The sequence below is a fragment of the Bos grunniens genome, chromosome 26 (assembly GCF_055505025.1).
Source record: "Bos grunniens cultivar Pamir isolate PY7600 chromosome 26, Bosgru_T2T1.0, whole genome shotgun sequence".
In the NCBI taxonomy this organism is placed as follows: Eukaryota; Metazoa; Chordata; class Mammalia; order Artiodactyla; family Bovidae; genus Bos; species Bos grunniens.
The window spans coordinates 16,297,223-16,311,869 of NC_141190.1; the positions used below are offsets into that span (position 1 = coordinate 16,297,223).

The window sequence follows — 14,647 nt, forward strand, 5'->3', positions numbered from 1 at the left end:
GAGAAAGGAGCAATGACCCCACAAGAGACTGAGCCAGACTTGCCTGTGATTGTCCTGGAGTCTCTGGTGGAGGCTTGGGTTGACAGGGGCCTGCCGTGGGGTCAGGGCCACTGACTACCACAGTCCTGGGAGCTGCAATATGTTGGCATATATAAGTCTTTTTGAAGGCCAAACTATAGGGAGGGAACACAGCCCTACCCATGAGCAGAAAATAGGATTAAAGATTTACTGAGTATTTACTGAGATTTACTTGCCCACCAGAGCAAGACCCAGTTTTACAAAGCCATCCTTTCCATTAGGAAACTTCCACAAGCCTCTTATCCTCATCCATCAGACAGAATGAAACCACAATCACAGAAAACTAACCATACTGACCACATGGATCACAACCTTGTCTGACTCAATGAAACCTTGAGCCATATTAGGAATAAAAGAGTTTTATTTGAGCCAGATTTAGGACTAAGCCTGTGAGACAGCCTCTCAGATCACTCTGAAGAGCTGCTGTGGAGAAGCATGGTTTTCAGCAAAGTTTTATACTTTGTCAGAACAAAGTACATCAAGCAAATCAGGGAAACATTCCTTCAAGGTTTCTTTTTTTTTTTTTTTTCTCCAAAGATCAGCATGTTTACAAAGTCAGTATGGCCTTGAGACCTGGGAAGGGAGTCTTTTCAGCTTTGCTGTCCTAAGAACATTTAATCTGTATTTTTAACATTTTTTATTTCTAGTCAGTCAACCCTTTTAAAAAATGATTAAACAGATGGGTAATGTATGTCTGATAGGCCACAAAGAGGCTGCTTTACTTAATGTAAAATTCAAGTTAAATGAAGTATAAGCAAGAATGACTTCCCCATTCCTCAGTATGTAAAAATTTCTTCCATTAATATCAGTTTATCTATCTACCCACCTATCCATCAACACCTCACTAGTTTAGTGAGTATGTCTCATTAACAATGATTTTTATAAAGAGAACAATAATATTTACACTCAAGGGTTACCAAGAGTACACTCATATTATCTTATGTACAGCTTATACTTAAAAATTCCCAATTTGCCTAGAATATACTTTATAGCTTTCTTTTTTCTTTGCAATTTAATAAGTAGCCTAGGGATAAGCATATAATTTTGTTACCTTTTCTCTTTAGTTTCCTGTTATCAGTTCCCTTTACTTTGTATTTCTTTTAACATTTAACTTTGTGAGGAATTCAATTTAGTAGTCTTGTAAAATATTCTGCAGGCAATTGTTTTCTAGAGATTAGATTTCAGTTACTATTTGGTTAGACAGCTATGTAGGTGCATTTGTGTTCCACTGAAATTCATCTGGGAGGTGGGGACACATAATGTCATCCCATTATTGGTATGGGGTGTTCTTCATATAATAAAGTAGTATCTGCCAGATTTCTCTATGGGAGAGTTTCTTTTTTTTTTTTACATTTAATTAATAAAAATCTATGGTGTGGTACTTCAGAGCTTTGTAAATATCAAACTTCTTAACCATTCACTCTACAGTTTTAGCATTTATGGATGACAATTGCTTGAATTAATGATCCTATGCTGAATTGTTATAAAATGATTTTTCTAATTTTATCTTTGTTTCTGTTTCTATGCTGAGATTAATCTGTAATGAAATCTACCCTATATTTTCAAATAAGACAATCTGCATGAAAATGATTAACACTAATAATTGCTCTAGTACTTATTATTATCCTGCTGCTGCTGCTGCTGCTAAGTCACTTCAGTCGTGTCTGACTCTGTGTGACCCCATAGACAGCAGCCCACCGGGCTCCCCCGTCCCTGGGATTCTCAAGACAAGAACGCTGGGGTGGGTTGCCATTTCCTTTTCCAATGCATGAAAGTGAAAAGTGAAAGTGAAGTCACTCAGTCATGTCTGACTCTTCACGAACCCATGGACTGTAGCCTACCAGGCTCCTCTGTCCATGGGATTTTCCAGGCAAGAGTACTGGAGTAGGGTGCCATTGCCTTCTTCGATTATTATCATAGAAGAGGTTATTTTTGACTAGATCAGATATCTGTTTACAAAAGTACTATGGACAGATAACTCCAAACACTTCAAGTTCCAATAGTGATTTCCATTTCAAACCATTGTCCACATATGAGAAGAGTGGAAATTGAAGTGACAAAGCAGCTATGACGGATGGACACCTGTGTCCAAATGTGGTGATAAGCAGAATGGATTCACCCTGGGACCCATGTACTCACTGTTTCAAATGCTTTTGAGATTTACTTGCAACATTACTGCCACTCATCTTTAATTTATTTTTGTTTATTACTTACTCTGTCTGCTGCTGTCTTGCTCAAAATGCTGCAGCCCTTCTTTAGCCTTAGATTCTTCATCTATAAATCATAAAATTGGACTAAATGGTTTGCAGCATTTGTCTGGCTCCAGTACTTCTGTGTAGTTTAGTTTATCTTTATCTGTTCTTTCCAGGGCACAGATGTATTAACATTGCTGACTTCTGTGCTACATGATGACAAGGAATTCCCCAACTCAGAGGTGGTTGACCCTGGCCACTTCCTGGATGAGAGTAGCAACTTTAAGAACAGTGAGTACTTCATGGCTTTATCAGTAGGTAGCACAAGTTTATTTTCTTCATCACTTCCGAGAGCAGGATACCTTTTGGGCATCAGCTGGAACTTTCATCCCTATGCTAGGGATGGTAAAAATGCTTTTTTGTCTATGATGAGGGGCGGCAATCACAGTGCCTATATACTTTCCCTCCCCTCAATACATCATCATTGTTGGGCTAGATTACTGAAGCTTGGAGAGGTGACCCAGTTCTTTCAAATTCAGAAATGAAGTTTAGCTACATTCTGAAAATGTAAGAAAAGTGCATCTTAGACAAAAGAAACTCTGTAATAAATCTTTGAAACTTCAAGGTTGATGAAGAGTAAATATACTTAGAGCAGAGAACAGAGGCTGTGGAGAATGGAAAGAAACATGTTGGACCATCAGATTAGGAACAGAAAATAGAATGAATATATGTGTGTTTCTAGAAAAAGATTGAACTTGAAAATATCAAATTGCAGCTATAGTATAAGAATACTTACTGAAGTATGTGGTATAGTGCTGATGCTCAGTAAATGTTTGTTGAGAGAAGGATACCTGTTAAGATAAGATTTAAGTGGATAGCATGTGTGCCTACCCTTTGTCCATCTGTCTATCCAGCCATTCTGCTTTCCTTCTATTCATTGAAACATTCATCAAATGCATAGTCTCTTTCTGACAGCCAGAAACACAATGTTCTGTACATAAACAAGGAGTATATGTACTCTCTGTGTTTCTTGTTTGCAGGGAAACGGATTTGTGTGGGAGAGGGCCTGGCACGCATAGAACTGTTTTTATTCCTGACCACAATTTTACAAAAATTTGCCTTGAAATCTGTGGTTGACCCGAAGGACATTGACACCACCCCAGTTGCCAGTGGGTTAGTTTCTATGCTGCCTTCTTACGAGCTTTGCTTCAATCCTGTGTGAGGAATGTTAGATCATTTGGCTTCAACTGCCTCTCATCAGGGCATCACTCACCTCTTTCCCTTCAGTTTTCCTGAAAATTCCTTCTCTGACCTCTCATCTCATTGTGCTGTTTCACTGCAGAAATGTATCTTCTATTCTCCATATTCTGTAACATTTGTATTGGCCATCACATATGCTAATACTTGTCTAATATTGAGTATTATTATGTAATCAGTACAAAATATAACAAGATGGTTAATGCATACCAATGGAGAGCCTTCTCCTATGCATGTTCGAAACAAAAGGCATAATTTGATGAGTCACTTCTCAGACTCTTTCTCTTTTGTGCTAGTGCATGTACGAAATGGAAGAAAAGGTGTGAAAAGGTCATGATGTCTCTCCTAATTATAAGCCTTTACATCTGGCTTCCACAGGACTGGAAAAGGTCAGTTTTCATTCCAATCCCAAAGAAAGGCAATGTCAAAGAATACTCAAACTACCACACAGTTGCACTCATCTCACATGCTAATAAACTAATGCTCAAAATTCTCCAAGCCAGGCTTCAGCAATACGTGAACTGTGAATTTCCAGATGTTCAAGCTGGTTTTAGCAAAGACAGAGGAACCAGAGATCAAATTGCTGAATCCACTGGATCATCGAAAAAGCAAGAGAGTTCCAGAAAAACATCTATTTCTGCTTTATTGACTATGCCAAAGCCTTTGACTGTGTGGATCACAATAAACTGTGGAAAATTCTTCAAGAGATGGGAACACCAGACCACCTTATCTGCCTCTTGAGAAACCTATATGCAGGTCAGGAAGCAACTGTTAGAACTGAACATGGAACAACAGACTGGTTCCAAATAGGGAAAGGAGTACGTCAAGGCTGTATATTGGTCACCCTGCTTATTTAACTCATATGCAGAGTACATCATGAGAAACGCTGGACTGGAAGAAACACAAGCTGGAATCAAGATTGCCGAGAGAAATATCAATAACCTCAGATATGCAGATGACACCACTCCTATGGCAGAAAGTGAAGAGGAACTAAAAAGCCTCTTGATGAAAGTGAAAGAGGAGAGTGAAAAAGTTTTCTTAAAGCTTAACACTCAGAAAACTAAAATCATGGCATCTGGTCCCATCACTTCATGGGAAATAGATGGAGAAACAGTGTCAGACTTTTATTTTTTGGGGCTCCAAAATCACTGCAGATGGTGATTTCAGCCATGAAATTAAAAGACGCTTACTCCTTGGAAGGAAAGTTAAGACCAACCTAGATAGCATATTAACAAACAGAGACATTACTTTGCCAACAAAGATCTATCTAGTCAAGGCTATGGTTTTTCCAGTAGTCATGTATGGATGTGAGAGTTGGACTGTGAAGAAGGCTGAGCGCCAAAGAATTGATGCTTTTGATCTGTGGTGTTGGAGAAGACTCTTGAGAGTCCCTTGGACTGCAAGGAGATCCAACCAGTCCATTGTGAAGGAGATCAGCCCTGGGATTTCTTTGGAAGGAATGATGCTAAAGCTGAAACTCCAGTATTTTGGCCACCTCATGCGAAGAGTTGACTCATTGGAAAAGACTCTGATGCTGGGAGGGATTGGGGGCAGGAGGAGAAGGGGACGACAGAGGATGAGATGGCTGGATGGCATCACTGACTCGATGGGTTTGGGTGAACTCTGGGAGTTGGTGATGGACAGGGAGGCCTGGCGTGCTGCGATTCATGGGGTCGCAAAGAGTTGGACACGACTGAGTGACTGAACTGAGAGAAATTAGGCCGGAGAAGGCAATGGCATCCCACTCCAGTACTCTTGCCTGGAAAATCCCACGGACAGAGGAGCCTGGTAGGCTACAGTCCATGGGGTCGTGAAGAGTCAGACATGAGTGAGCAACTTCACTTTCACTTTTCACTTTCATGCATTGGAGAAGGAAGTGGCAGGCCACTCCAGTGTTCTTGCCTGGAGAATCCCAGGGACGGGGGAGCCTGGTGGGCTGCCGTCTATGGGGTCACACAGAGTTGGACCTGACTGAAGCAACTTAGTAGCAGCAACGGCAGCAGCAGAGAAATTAGGCAAGAAAAAATAAAAGTCATTCACATCAGATGGAAGAAATAAAATGATATTTATTCAAGATCACATGATATTATATGAAAAAATCATAAAGATTTCATACAAAAAGCCCTGTTAGATCTAATAAATGAATTCAATTTCAATGCAGAAATCATTTCCATTTCTACCCATTAATAACAAATTGTAAATTAAAAAGTAATATCATTTATAGCAGCATAAAAAAATCTTTATGAATAACTCAACTAAGGAAATGAAAACTTATACACTAAAAATATAAAAATTGCTGAAAGAAATTTAAAAAGATGAGCAAATGAAAGTACATCTGTGTTCATAGATTGGAAGAATTAATGTTGTTAAAATGTCCATAGTACCAAAGCCAACTATGTTTTTAATGCAGTATCTATCAAAACCCTAACAATAATTTTTATAGAAACAGAAATAATCCTAAGATTCATATGAAACCACAGCGCTTCAAGTAGCAATGCAGTCTTGAAAAAGAACAACAATGGGACCTAATCAAACTTACAAGCTAATGCACAGGAAAGAAAATCATAAACACAGCAGAGAGGCAGACTATAGATTGGGAGAAAATATTTGCAAACAATGCGACTGACAAGAGCTTACTTTTGAAAATATACAAGCTCATACAACTCAGCAATAAAAAACAAATGACCCAATTGAAAAATGGACAAATGATCTAATGACCTAAATAGACATTTTTCCAAAGAAGACATACAAATGTCTTCTAGACAAATGAAACATGTTCCATGTTGCTAATTATTTTAGTAATGCAAATTGAATAAGGTAGCATCTCACACAGGTCAGAATAGCTAGCATTAGGAAGTCTACAAATAATAAATGCTGGAGAGGGTTGCGGAGAAAAGGAAACCATCTTACACTGGTGATGAAAATGCAAATTGGTGCAGTCACTATGGAGAATAGTATGAAAGTTTCTCAAAAAACTAAAAATAGAATAACCATGTGATCCAGCAATTCCACTTATGGACATATATCCAGACAAAGCTCTAATCTAAAAAGAAACATGCACCCCTATGTTCATAGCAGCACTAGTCACAATAGCTAAGACATGGAAACAACAAAAATGTCCATCAACAGAGGAATGGATCAAGAAGATGAGGTACATATATGCAATGGAATACTGCTCATCCATAAAAAGGAACCAAATGAAATGCAATTTCCAGCAATATGGATTGCAACTAGAGATTATCATACTAAGTGAAGTCAGAAAGAGAAAGACAAATACCATACAATGTCACTTACCTGTGGAATCTAAAATAAAACACAAATGAAGATATCTATGAAATAAACCCACAGATACAGAGAACAGACTTAAGGTTGCCAAGGGAGAGGGTGGGTAGGGGAGGGAAGGATTGGGAGTTTGGGATTAGCAGGTGCAAACTATTATATTTAGGATGGATAAACAGTAGGTTCCTACTGTATAGCACAGGGGACTATATTCAATATCCTGTAATAAACCATAATAGAAAAGAATATGTATTAATATATATATATATATATATATATATATATAACTGAGTCACTTTGCTGTTGCAGCAAAAATTAAACACAACATTATAAATCAACTATAATGCAATAAATTTATTAAAAAAACAGAGCTGGAAGCATCACACTTCTTAATTTCAAAATACTAATATATTATATTATGGAGCTATAGCAATTAATCAGTATTGCACTGATGTAAAGATAGACATAAACAGTGCAATGACACTGTATAAAGCCCAGAAATAAATCTGAGCTAATAGAGTCACTTGAAGCTTAATTAGTATGCCAAGACTACACAAAAGAGCAGTCTTTTCTACAAATAATGCTGGGAAAATAGATATGTCTGTTGAAAAGAATGAAATTGGACCCTTATGTTACACTAGATATAAAAATCAACTAAGAATGGGTTAAAGATTAAATGTAAGACCTGAACCTATAAAACTTTCAGAAAAAAACATAGGGTGTAAGCTTCATGATCTGGGTTTTGGCAACAATTTCATGGATAAGGCACTAAAAACACAGGCAGAAAAAGAAAAATTAGACTAGTGGAACTATATAAAAATGAAAAGCTACAAATCAAAGGGAATAATCAATAAGGTGAAAAGGCAATATATAGAATGGAGAAAATATCTGTAAGTCATATCTGATGAGAGGTTAATATCCAAAACATGGAGGAACTCTTACAACTCAATAGTAAAAATCCAAGAACCCAATTTCAAAATGGGCAAAGAGCTAGAAGATCCATCTCTCTTAAATAAACATAACATTGGCCAACAAGTATATAAAAAGGTGCTCAACATCACTACCCATCAGGGCAAGGTAAGTCAAAACCACAGTGAGATATATCCTTACACATGTTGGGCTGGATATTATAAAAAATAAAGAAAGGGGGTGTTGGCAGGAGTGTGAAGAAATTGAAACCCTTGTGTACTAGAAATGCAAAATGATGCAGCTTCTATGGAAAATGGAATAGCGGTTGACCAGAAATTAAAAATAGAATTACCGTATAACCAGCAATGTCACTTCTGACATTGCTATTTACCTAAAGAATTGAAATTAGGATATTGAAGACACACTACATTTCTATGTTAGTTTTGGCATTATTCATAGCAGTCAATATATGAAGAATCCTAAATGTCAATCAATGGATGAATGGAAACAATGGAATATACATACAATGGAATATTATTCAAATTTAAGAAATAGAATATGCTGCAGTACTTGATAACTTGAATGAACTTTGATCAATTAGGCTGAATGAACTTAGACAAGTTTGGAGTACAATCACTGCATGATTCCACTTATATGAAGTATCTAAAATAATGAAAGTCATAGAGTCAAAGAACTGAATGATGTTTGCTAAATCCTAGAGAGCAAGTCAAAGGGGCAGTTGTTAGTCAACAGATATAAGATTTCAGTAACACAAGGTAAGGGCTTCCTTGCTGGCTGAGCTGGTAAAGAATTGCCTGTCAATGCAAGAGATGGGTTTGATCCTGGGTTGGGAAGATCCCCTGGAGAAGGAAATGGTAACCTTCTCCAGTACTCTTGCCTGGAAAATTCTATGGACAGAGAAGGCTGGCAGGCTATAGTCCATGGAGTCTCAAAGAGTTGGACGTGACTGAGCACGCATGCACACAATGCAAGATGAGTATGTTTTAGATATCTACTCTACAGAAGTGTGTCTCTAGTTACCAGTACTGCACTGTACCTTTAAAAATGAGCTATAAGGTTATATCTCATGTTAAGTGTTCTTACCGCAACAAAACAATTTAAAAAGTGCACGCAAGAAGAAATATAGTCCAAATAGGTATTTATCTATTAAATGAATGGAATCAATAATTATTATATTTCAGATGAGAAAATCCAAGACTTTCGTTTACAGGTGAATTCTCTGAAATATTCAAGGAAGATTTTATGCCAATTGTCTATAATATCTTCCAGAATATAGTAGTAAAGGAAATTCTTACTAAATCATTTTATGAGGTTAGCATTACTCTAATTCCAAAATCAGGCAAAGACTTTACAGAAGAGGAAAAGTACAGACCAATATTCCTCATAAACTTAGATGCAAGAAGTCTCAGCATAATATTAGCAAATCAAATCCAACAGTGTAGAAAAGGAATTGTATGCTGGGTCCAAGTAAGATATATTCAAGGTATGGAAGATATGAAATCAATTAATGTACAGGAGACAGGGATCAAGACCATCCCCACGGAAAAGAAATGCAAAAAAAGCAAAATGGCTGTCTGGGGAGGCCTTACAAATAGCTGTGAAAAGAAGAGAAGCCAAAAGCAAAGGAGAAAAGGAAAGATATAAGCATGTGAATGCAGAATTCCAAAGAATAGCAAGAAGAGATAAGAAAGCCTTCCTCAGCAATCAATGTAAAGAAATAGAGGAAAACAACAGAATGGGAAAGACTAGAGATCTCTTCAAGAAAATTAGAGATACCAAGGGAACATTTCATGCAAAGATGGGCTCGATAAAGGACAGAAATGGTATGGACCTAACAGAAGCAGAAGATATTAAGACGAGGCGGCAAGAATACACAGAAGAACTGTACAAAAAAGATCTTCATGACCCAGATAATCATGATGGTGTGATCACTGACCTAGAGCCAGACATCCTGGAATGTGAAGTCAAGTGGGCCTTAGAAAGCATCACTACGAACAAAGCTAGTGGAGGTGATGGAATTCCAGTTGAGCTATTTCAAATCCTGAAAGAATCCTGAAAGATGATGCTGTGAAAGTGCTGCACTCAATATGCCAGCAAATTTGGAAAACTCAGCAGTGGCCACACCACTGGAAAAGGTCAGTTTTCATTCCAATCCCAAAGAAAGGCAATGCTAAAGAATGCTCAAACTACTGCACAATTGCACTCATCTCACACGCTAGTAAAGTACTGCTCAAAATTCTCCAAGCCAGGCTTCAGCAATATGTGAACCGTGAACTTCCAGATGTTCAAGCTGGTTTTAGAAAAGGCAGAGGAACCAGAGATCAAATTGCCAACATCCGCTGGATCATTGAAAAAGCAAGAGAGTTCCAGAAAAACATATACTTCTGCTTTATTGACTATGCCAAAGCCTTTGACTGTGTGGATCACAAGAAACTGTGGGAAATTCTTCAAGAGATGGAAATACCAGACCACCTGACCTGCCTCTTGAGAAATTTGTATACACGTCAGGAAGCAACAATTAGAACTGGACATAGAACAACAGACTTGGTTCCAAATAGGAAAAGGAGTACGTCAAGGCTGTATATTGTCACCCTGCTTATTTAACTTCTATGCAGAGCACATCATGAGAAACGCTGGACTGGAAGAAGCACAAGCTGGAATCAAGATTGCCGGGAGAAATATCAATAACCTCAGATATGCAGATGACACCACCCTTATGGCAGAAAGTGAAGAGGAACTAAAAAGCCTCTTGATGAAGGTGAAAGAGGAGAGTGAAAAAGTTGGCTTAAAACTCAACATTCAGAAAACGAAGATCATGGCATCCGGTTCCATCACTTCATGGGAAATAGATGGGGAAACAGTGGAAACAGTGTCAGACTTTATTTTTGGGGGCTCCAAAATCAATGCAGATGGTGACTGCAGCCATGAAATTAAAAGATGCTTACTCCTTGGAAGGAAAGCTATGACCAACCTAGATAGCATATTCAAAAGCAGAGATGTTACTTTGCCAACAAAGGTCCGTCTAGTCAAAGCTATGGTTTTTCCAGTGGTCATGTTTGGATGTGAGAGTTGGACTGTGAAGAAAGCTGAGAGCCAAAGAATTGATGCTTTTGAACTGTGGTGTTGGAGAAGACTCTTGAGAGTTCCTTGGGTTGCAAGGGGATCCAACCAGTCCATTCTGAAGGAGATCAGCCCAGGGATTTCTTTGGAAGGAATGCTGCTAAAGCTGAAACTCCAGTACTTTGGCCACCTCATGCGAAGAGTTGGCTCATTGGAAAAGACTCTGATGCTGGGAGGGATTGGGGGCAGGAGGAGAAGGGAACGACAAAGGGTGAGATGGCTGGATAGCATCACTGACTCGATGGATATGAGTCTGAGTGAACTCCGGGAGTTGGTGATGGACAGGAAGACCTGGCATGCTGCAATTCATGGGGTGGCAAAGAGTCAGACACAACTGAGCGACTGAACTGAACTGATATGAAAATCAATATACCCCATCACATCAACAGTTTAAAGAGAAGTCCAATGATTCTATATTGATAGATGTATAAAAATCATCTGAGAACATCTAAAACCCACTTGTGATTTAAAACTCTAAGCAGACCAAGAATGGAGGAGCAGTTTCCTCAACTTGATAAAGAAAATTTACAGAAATTCACAACTAACATCATTGTTAATGGTCAGAGACTGGAAGCTTTCCTGCTAAGATAGGTATGAGGCATGATGACCCCTCTAATTATTCCCATTTAGTATTGAACTGGAAGACCTAGCTAAATGCAATAAGAAAAGAAAGAAGAAATAACAGTTACACAGATTGGGAAGGAAGAAATGAAACTATCTTTGTTTGACAATAGGGTGATTATCTATGTAGAAAATCCCGAAGAATGAAAAAACAACTAAGAAGCAATTTTAGCATGTTCCCATGTGGCACCCCACTCCAGTACTCTTGCCTGGAAAATCCCATGGACAGAGGAGCCTGGTAGGCTGAAGTCCATGGGGTCGCTAAGAGTCGGGCACGACTGAGCGACTTCACTTTCAGTTTTCACTTTCATGCATTGGAGAAGGAAATGGCAACCCACTCCAGTGTTCCTGCCTGGAGAATCCTAGGGACGGGGGAGCCTGGTGGGCTGCAGTCTATGGGGTCACACAGAGTCGGACACAACTGAAGTGACTTAGCAGCAGCAGCGTGTACGACAGGGAACAAGCAATAGTCAGTTGCTTTCCTATATACTAGCAATGGACATGAAGTTGGGCAAACTCTGGGACATAGTGAGGGACATGGAGGCCTGGTATGTGGCAGTTCATCGGGTTGCGGAGTCAGACATGACTTAGTGACTGAACAACAACAGTATTAGCAATGAACAATTGGAATTTGATATTAAAAACTCAATATTATCTACATTAAAACAAAACTTAAGTACTTAGAAATCTGACAAAATTTGCATAAGTTCTATTTGAGGAAAACTCTAAAACTCTGATGAAAAAAACTAAAAAGATTTTTTTTTAATGGAAATACATTCCACATCTATCAATAGGAAGTTTCAATAGTGTTTAGATTTCAGTTCTCCCCAGTTTAGTCTATAGATTCAATGTAATCCCAATCAAAATCTCAGCATGATTTTTTTTAGATATTGACAGTAAGATTCTTAAGTGTATATGAAGAGGTTAAAAACCCAGAATAGTCAACATGATATTGAAATAGGAGAACAAAGTCAGAGCACTGACTCTCTCTGATTTCAAGACTCATTGCAAAGCTACCATGATCAAGATAGAGTGGTATTGATGAAAACAGAGACAAATGATTTAATGGAAAAAAGAGTCCAGGAATATTAATAGGTAGACAGATATAGTCAATTGATCGTTGACAAAGGAGCAAAGCAATTCAATGGAGAAGGCTAGTCTTTTCAACAAATGCTTCTGCAATTACTAATCTCTCTTTCACTCACACATGTGCACACACACAAGTTATCTTATAACCTTCACAAATGTTAATTCAAATGAATCATAGACCTATGTGTAAAATGCAAAACTATAAAACTTACAGAAGTTAATATAAGAAAAAATACTAGATGTTCTTGATTTTGACAATGATTTTTATGTGTATCACTACAGGTAGAATCCATGGAAAGAAAAGAATAATTTGAATTGCATTAAAATTAGCCACTTCTGCTCTACTGAATGTTCCATCAATAGAAACCATTGAGTGGGAAAATTATTTTCAAAAGATGTATCTGATGAAGGATCATAATCCAAAATGCACAAAGAACTCTTAAAACTCAACAATCAGAAATATAACAACCTGATTTTAAAATCGGCAAATCAGAAACAGACTCATAGAAAACAAACCAAATGGGAAAGGGTGTGGTGGAGGGATAAATCAGTAGTTTGAGATTAGCAGCTCCAAACTAATATATCTATATAAAACAGATAAATAACAAGGTCCTACTGTATAGCACAGGGAATTATTTTCAATACCCTATAACCATAATGGAAAAGTGTATGAAAAAGATATATGTCTCTCTCTGAATCATTTTGTTGTACATCAGAAACTAACACAACATTGTTTATCAACTATAATTCAACAAAATAAAAATAATAGGACCCACCCTAAAAATGGCAAGAATATATAGACATGGCAAATAAGCATGTGAAAAATGCTCAACATCATATATCATTAGATACTTATAGAGGAAAACAGCAATTAGATACCACTACAGAATGGCCAAAGTCCAGACCATTGACAAAACCAAATATTGGCAAGGATGTGGAACAACAGGGACTCTCAGTCATTGCTGGTGGGAATGCAAAATGGTACAGCCACTTGGAAGACAGTTGACAGATTTCTTAGAAAACTAAACATGTTTACCATATGATTCAGCAATCACATTCCTTGGTATACCAATGAGTTGAAAACTTATGTTCACATAAAAACCTGCACATGAATTTTTTTTTATTATTTTATATTTTTACTTTACAATATTGTATTGGTTTTGCCATATATCAACATGAATCTGCCACAGGTATACACGTGTTCCCCATCCTGAACCCTCCTCCATCCTCCCTCCCCGTACCATCCCTCTGGGTCATCCCAGTGCACCAGCCCCAAGCTTCCTGTGTCCTGCATTGAACCTGGACTGGCGACTCATTTCATATATGGTATTGTACATGTTTCAATGCCATTCTCCCAAATCATCCCACCCTCTCCCTCTCCCTCTCCCACAGAGTCCAAAAGACTGTTCTATACATCAGTGTTTCTTTTGCTGTCCTATATACAGGGTTATTGTTACCATCTTTCTAAATTCCATATATATGCATTAGTATACTGTATTGGTGTTTTTCTTTCTGGTTTACTTCACTCTGTATAATAGGCTCCAGTTTCATCCACCTCATTAGAACTGATTCAAATGTACTCTTTTTAATGGCTGAGTAATACTCCATTGTGTATATGTACCACAGCTTTCTTATCCATTCATCTGCTGATGGACATCTAGGTTGCTTCCATGTCCTGGCTATTATAAACAGTGCTGCGATGAACACTGGGGTACACTTGTCTCTTTGAATTCATGAATAATTGTTTTATTTATAATTTTATTTATAATTAGCATAATATAAATTCTATTAATTAAAAAGAAAGATGTGCATCCACAATTATAGCTGAAATCAGGTTTGTATTGCTGTATGACAATGAAGATCTTAATGCTAATCATTTGGACAGCAGCAGGAATGTTGCTTAATGTGAGATGTCACTCAACGGGGAGCTTCAAGAATGGGATTCTAATGCAAGGCCTTGTACTGATGCAACGAGGACACTTTGTCTCACTGTAATCAATTGCTCATCAGAAAAGTAAATTAGACTAACTGATCTCAGAAATCCCTTCAGTATTTAAATTATAGTTGACTCTTTCATTCTA

General features: G+C 37.8%; 1 pseudogene across 1 annotated transcript in view; it reads left to right on the forward strand.

Annotated features, from left to right (window-relative positions):
- The window catches only part of LOC147344086 (cytochrome P450 2C18-like), a 39,552-nt pseudogene extending 33,515 nt beyond the window's left edge, over positions 1-6,037 (forward strand). The window contains exons 8-9 of the transcript XR_015155704.1: positions 2,447-2,561; positions 3,311-6,037. The product of XR_015155704.1 is annotated as a cytochrome P450 2C18-like (transcript). The remainder of the gene's footprint in view (positions 1-2,446; positions 2,562-3,310) is intronic.
- The last annotated feature ends 8,610 nt before the right edge of the window (positions 6,038-14,647 follow it).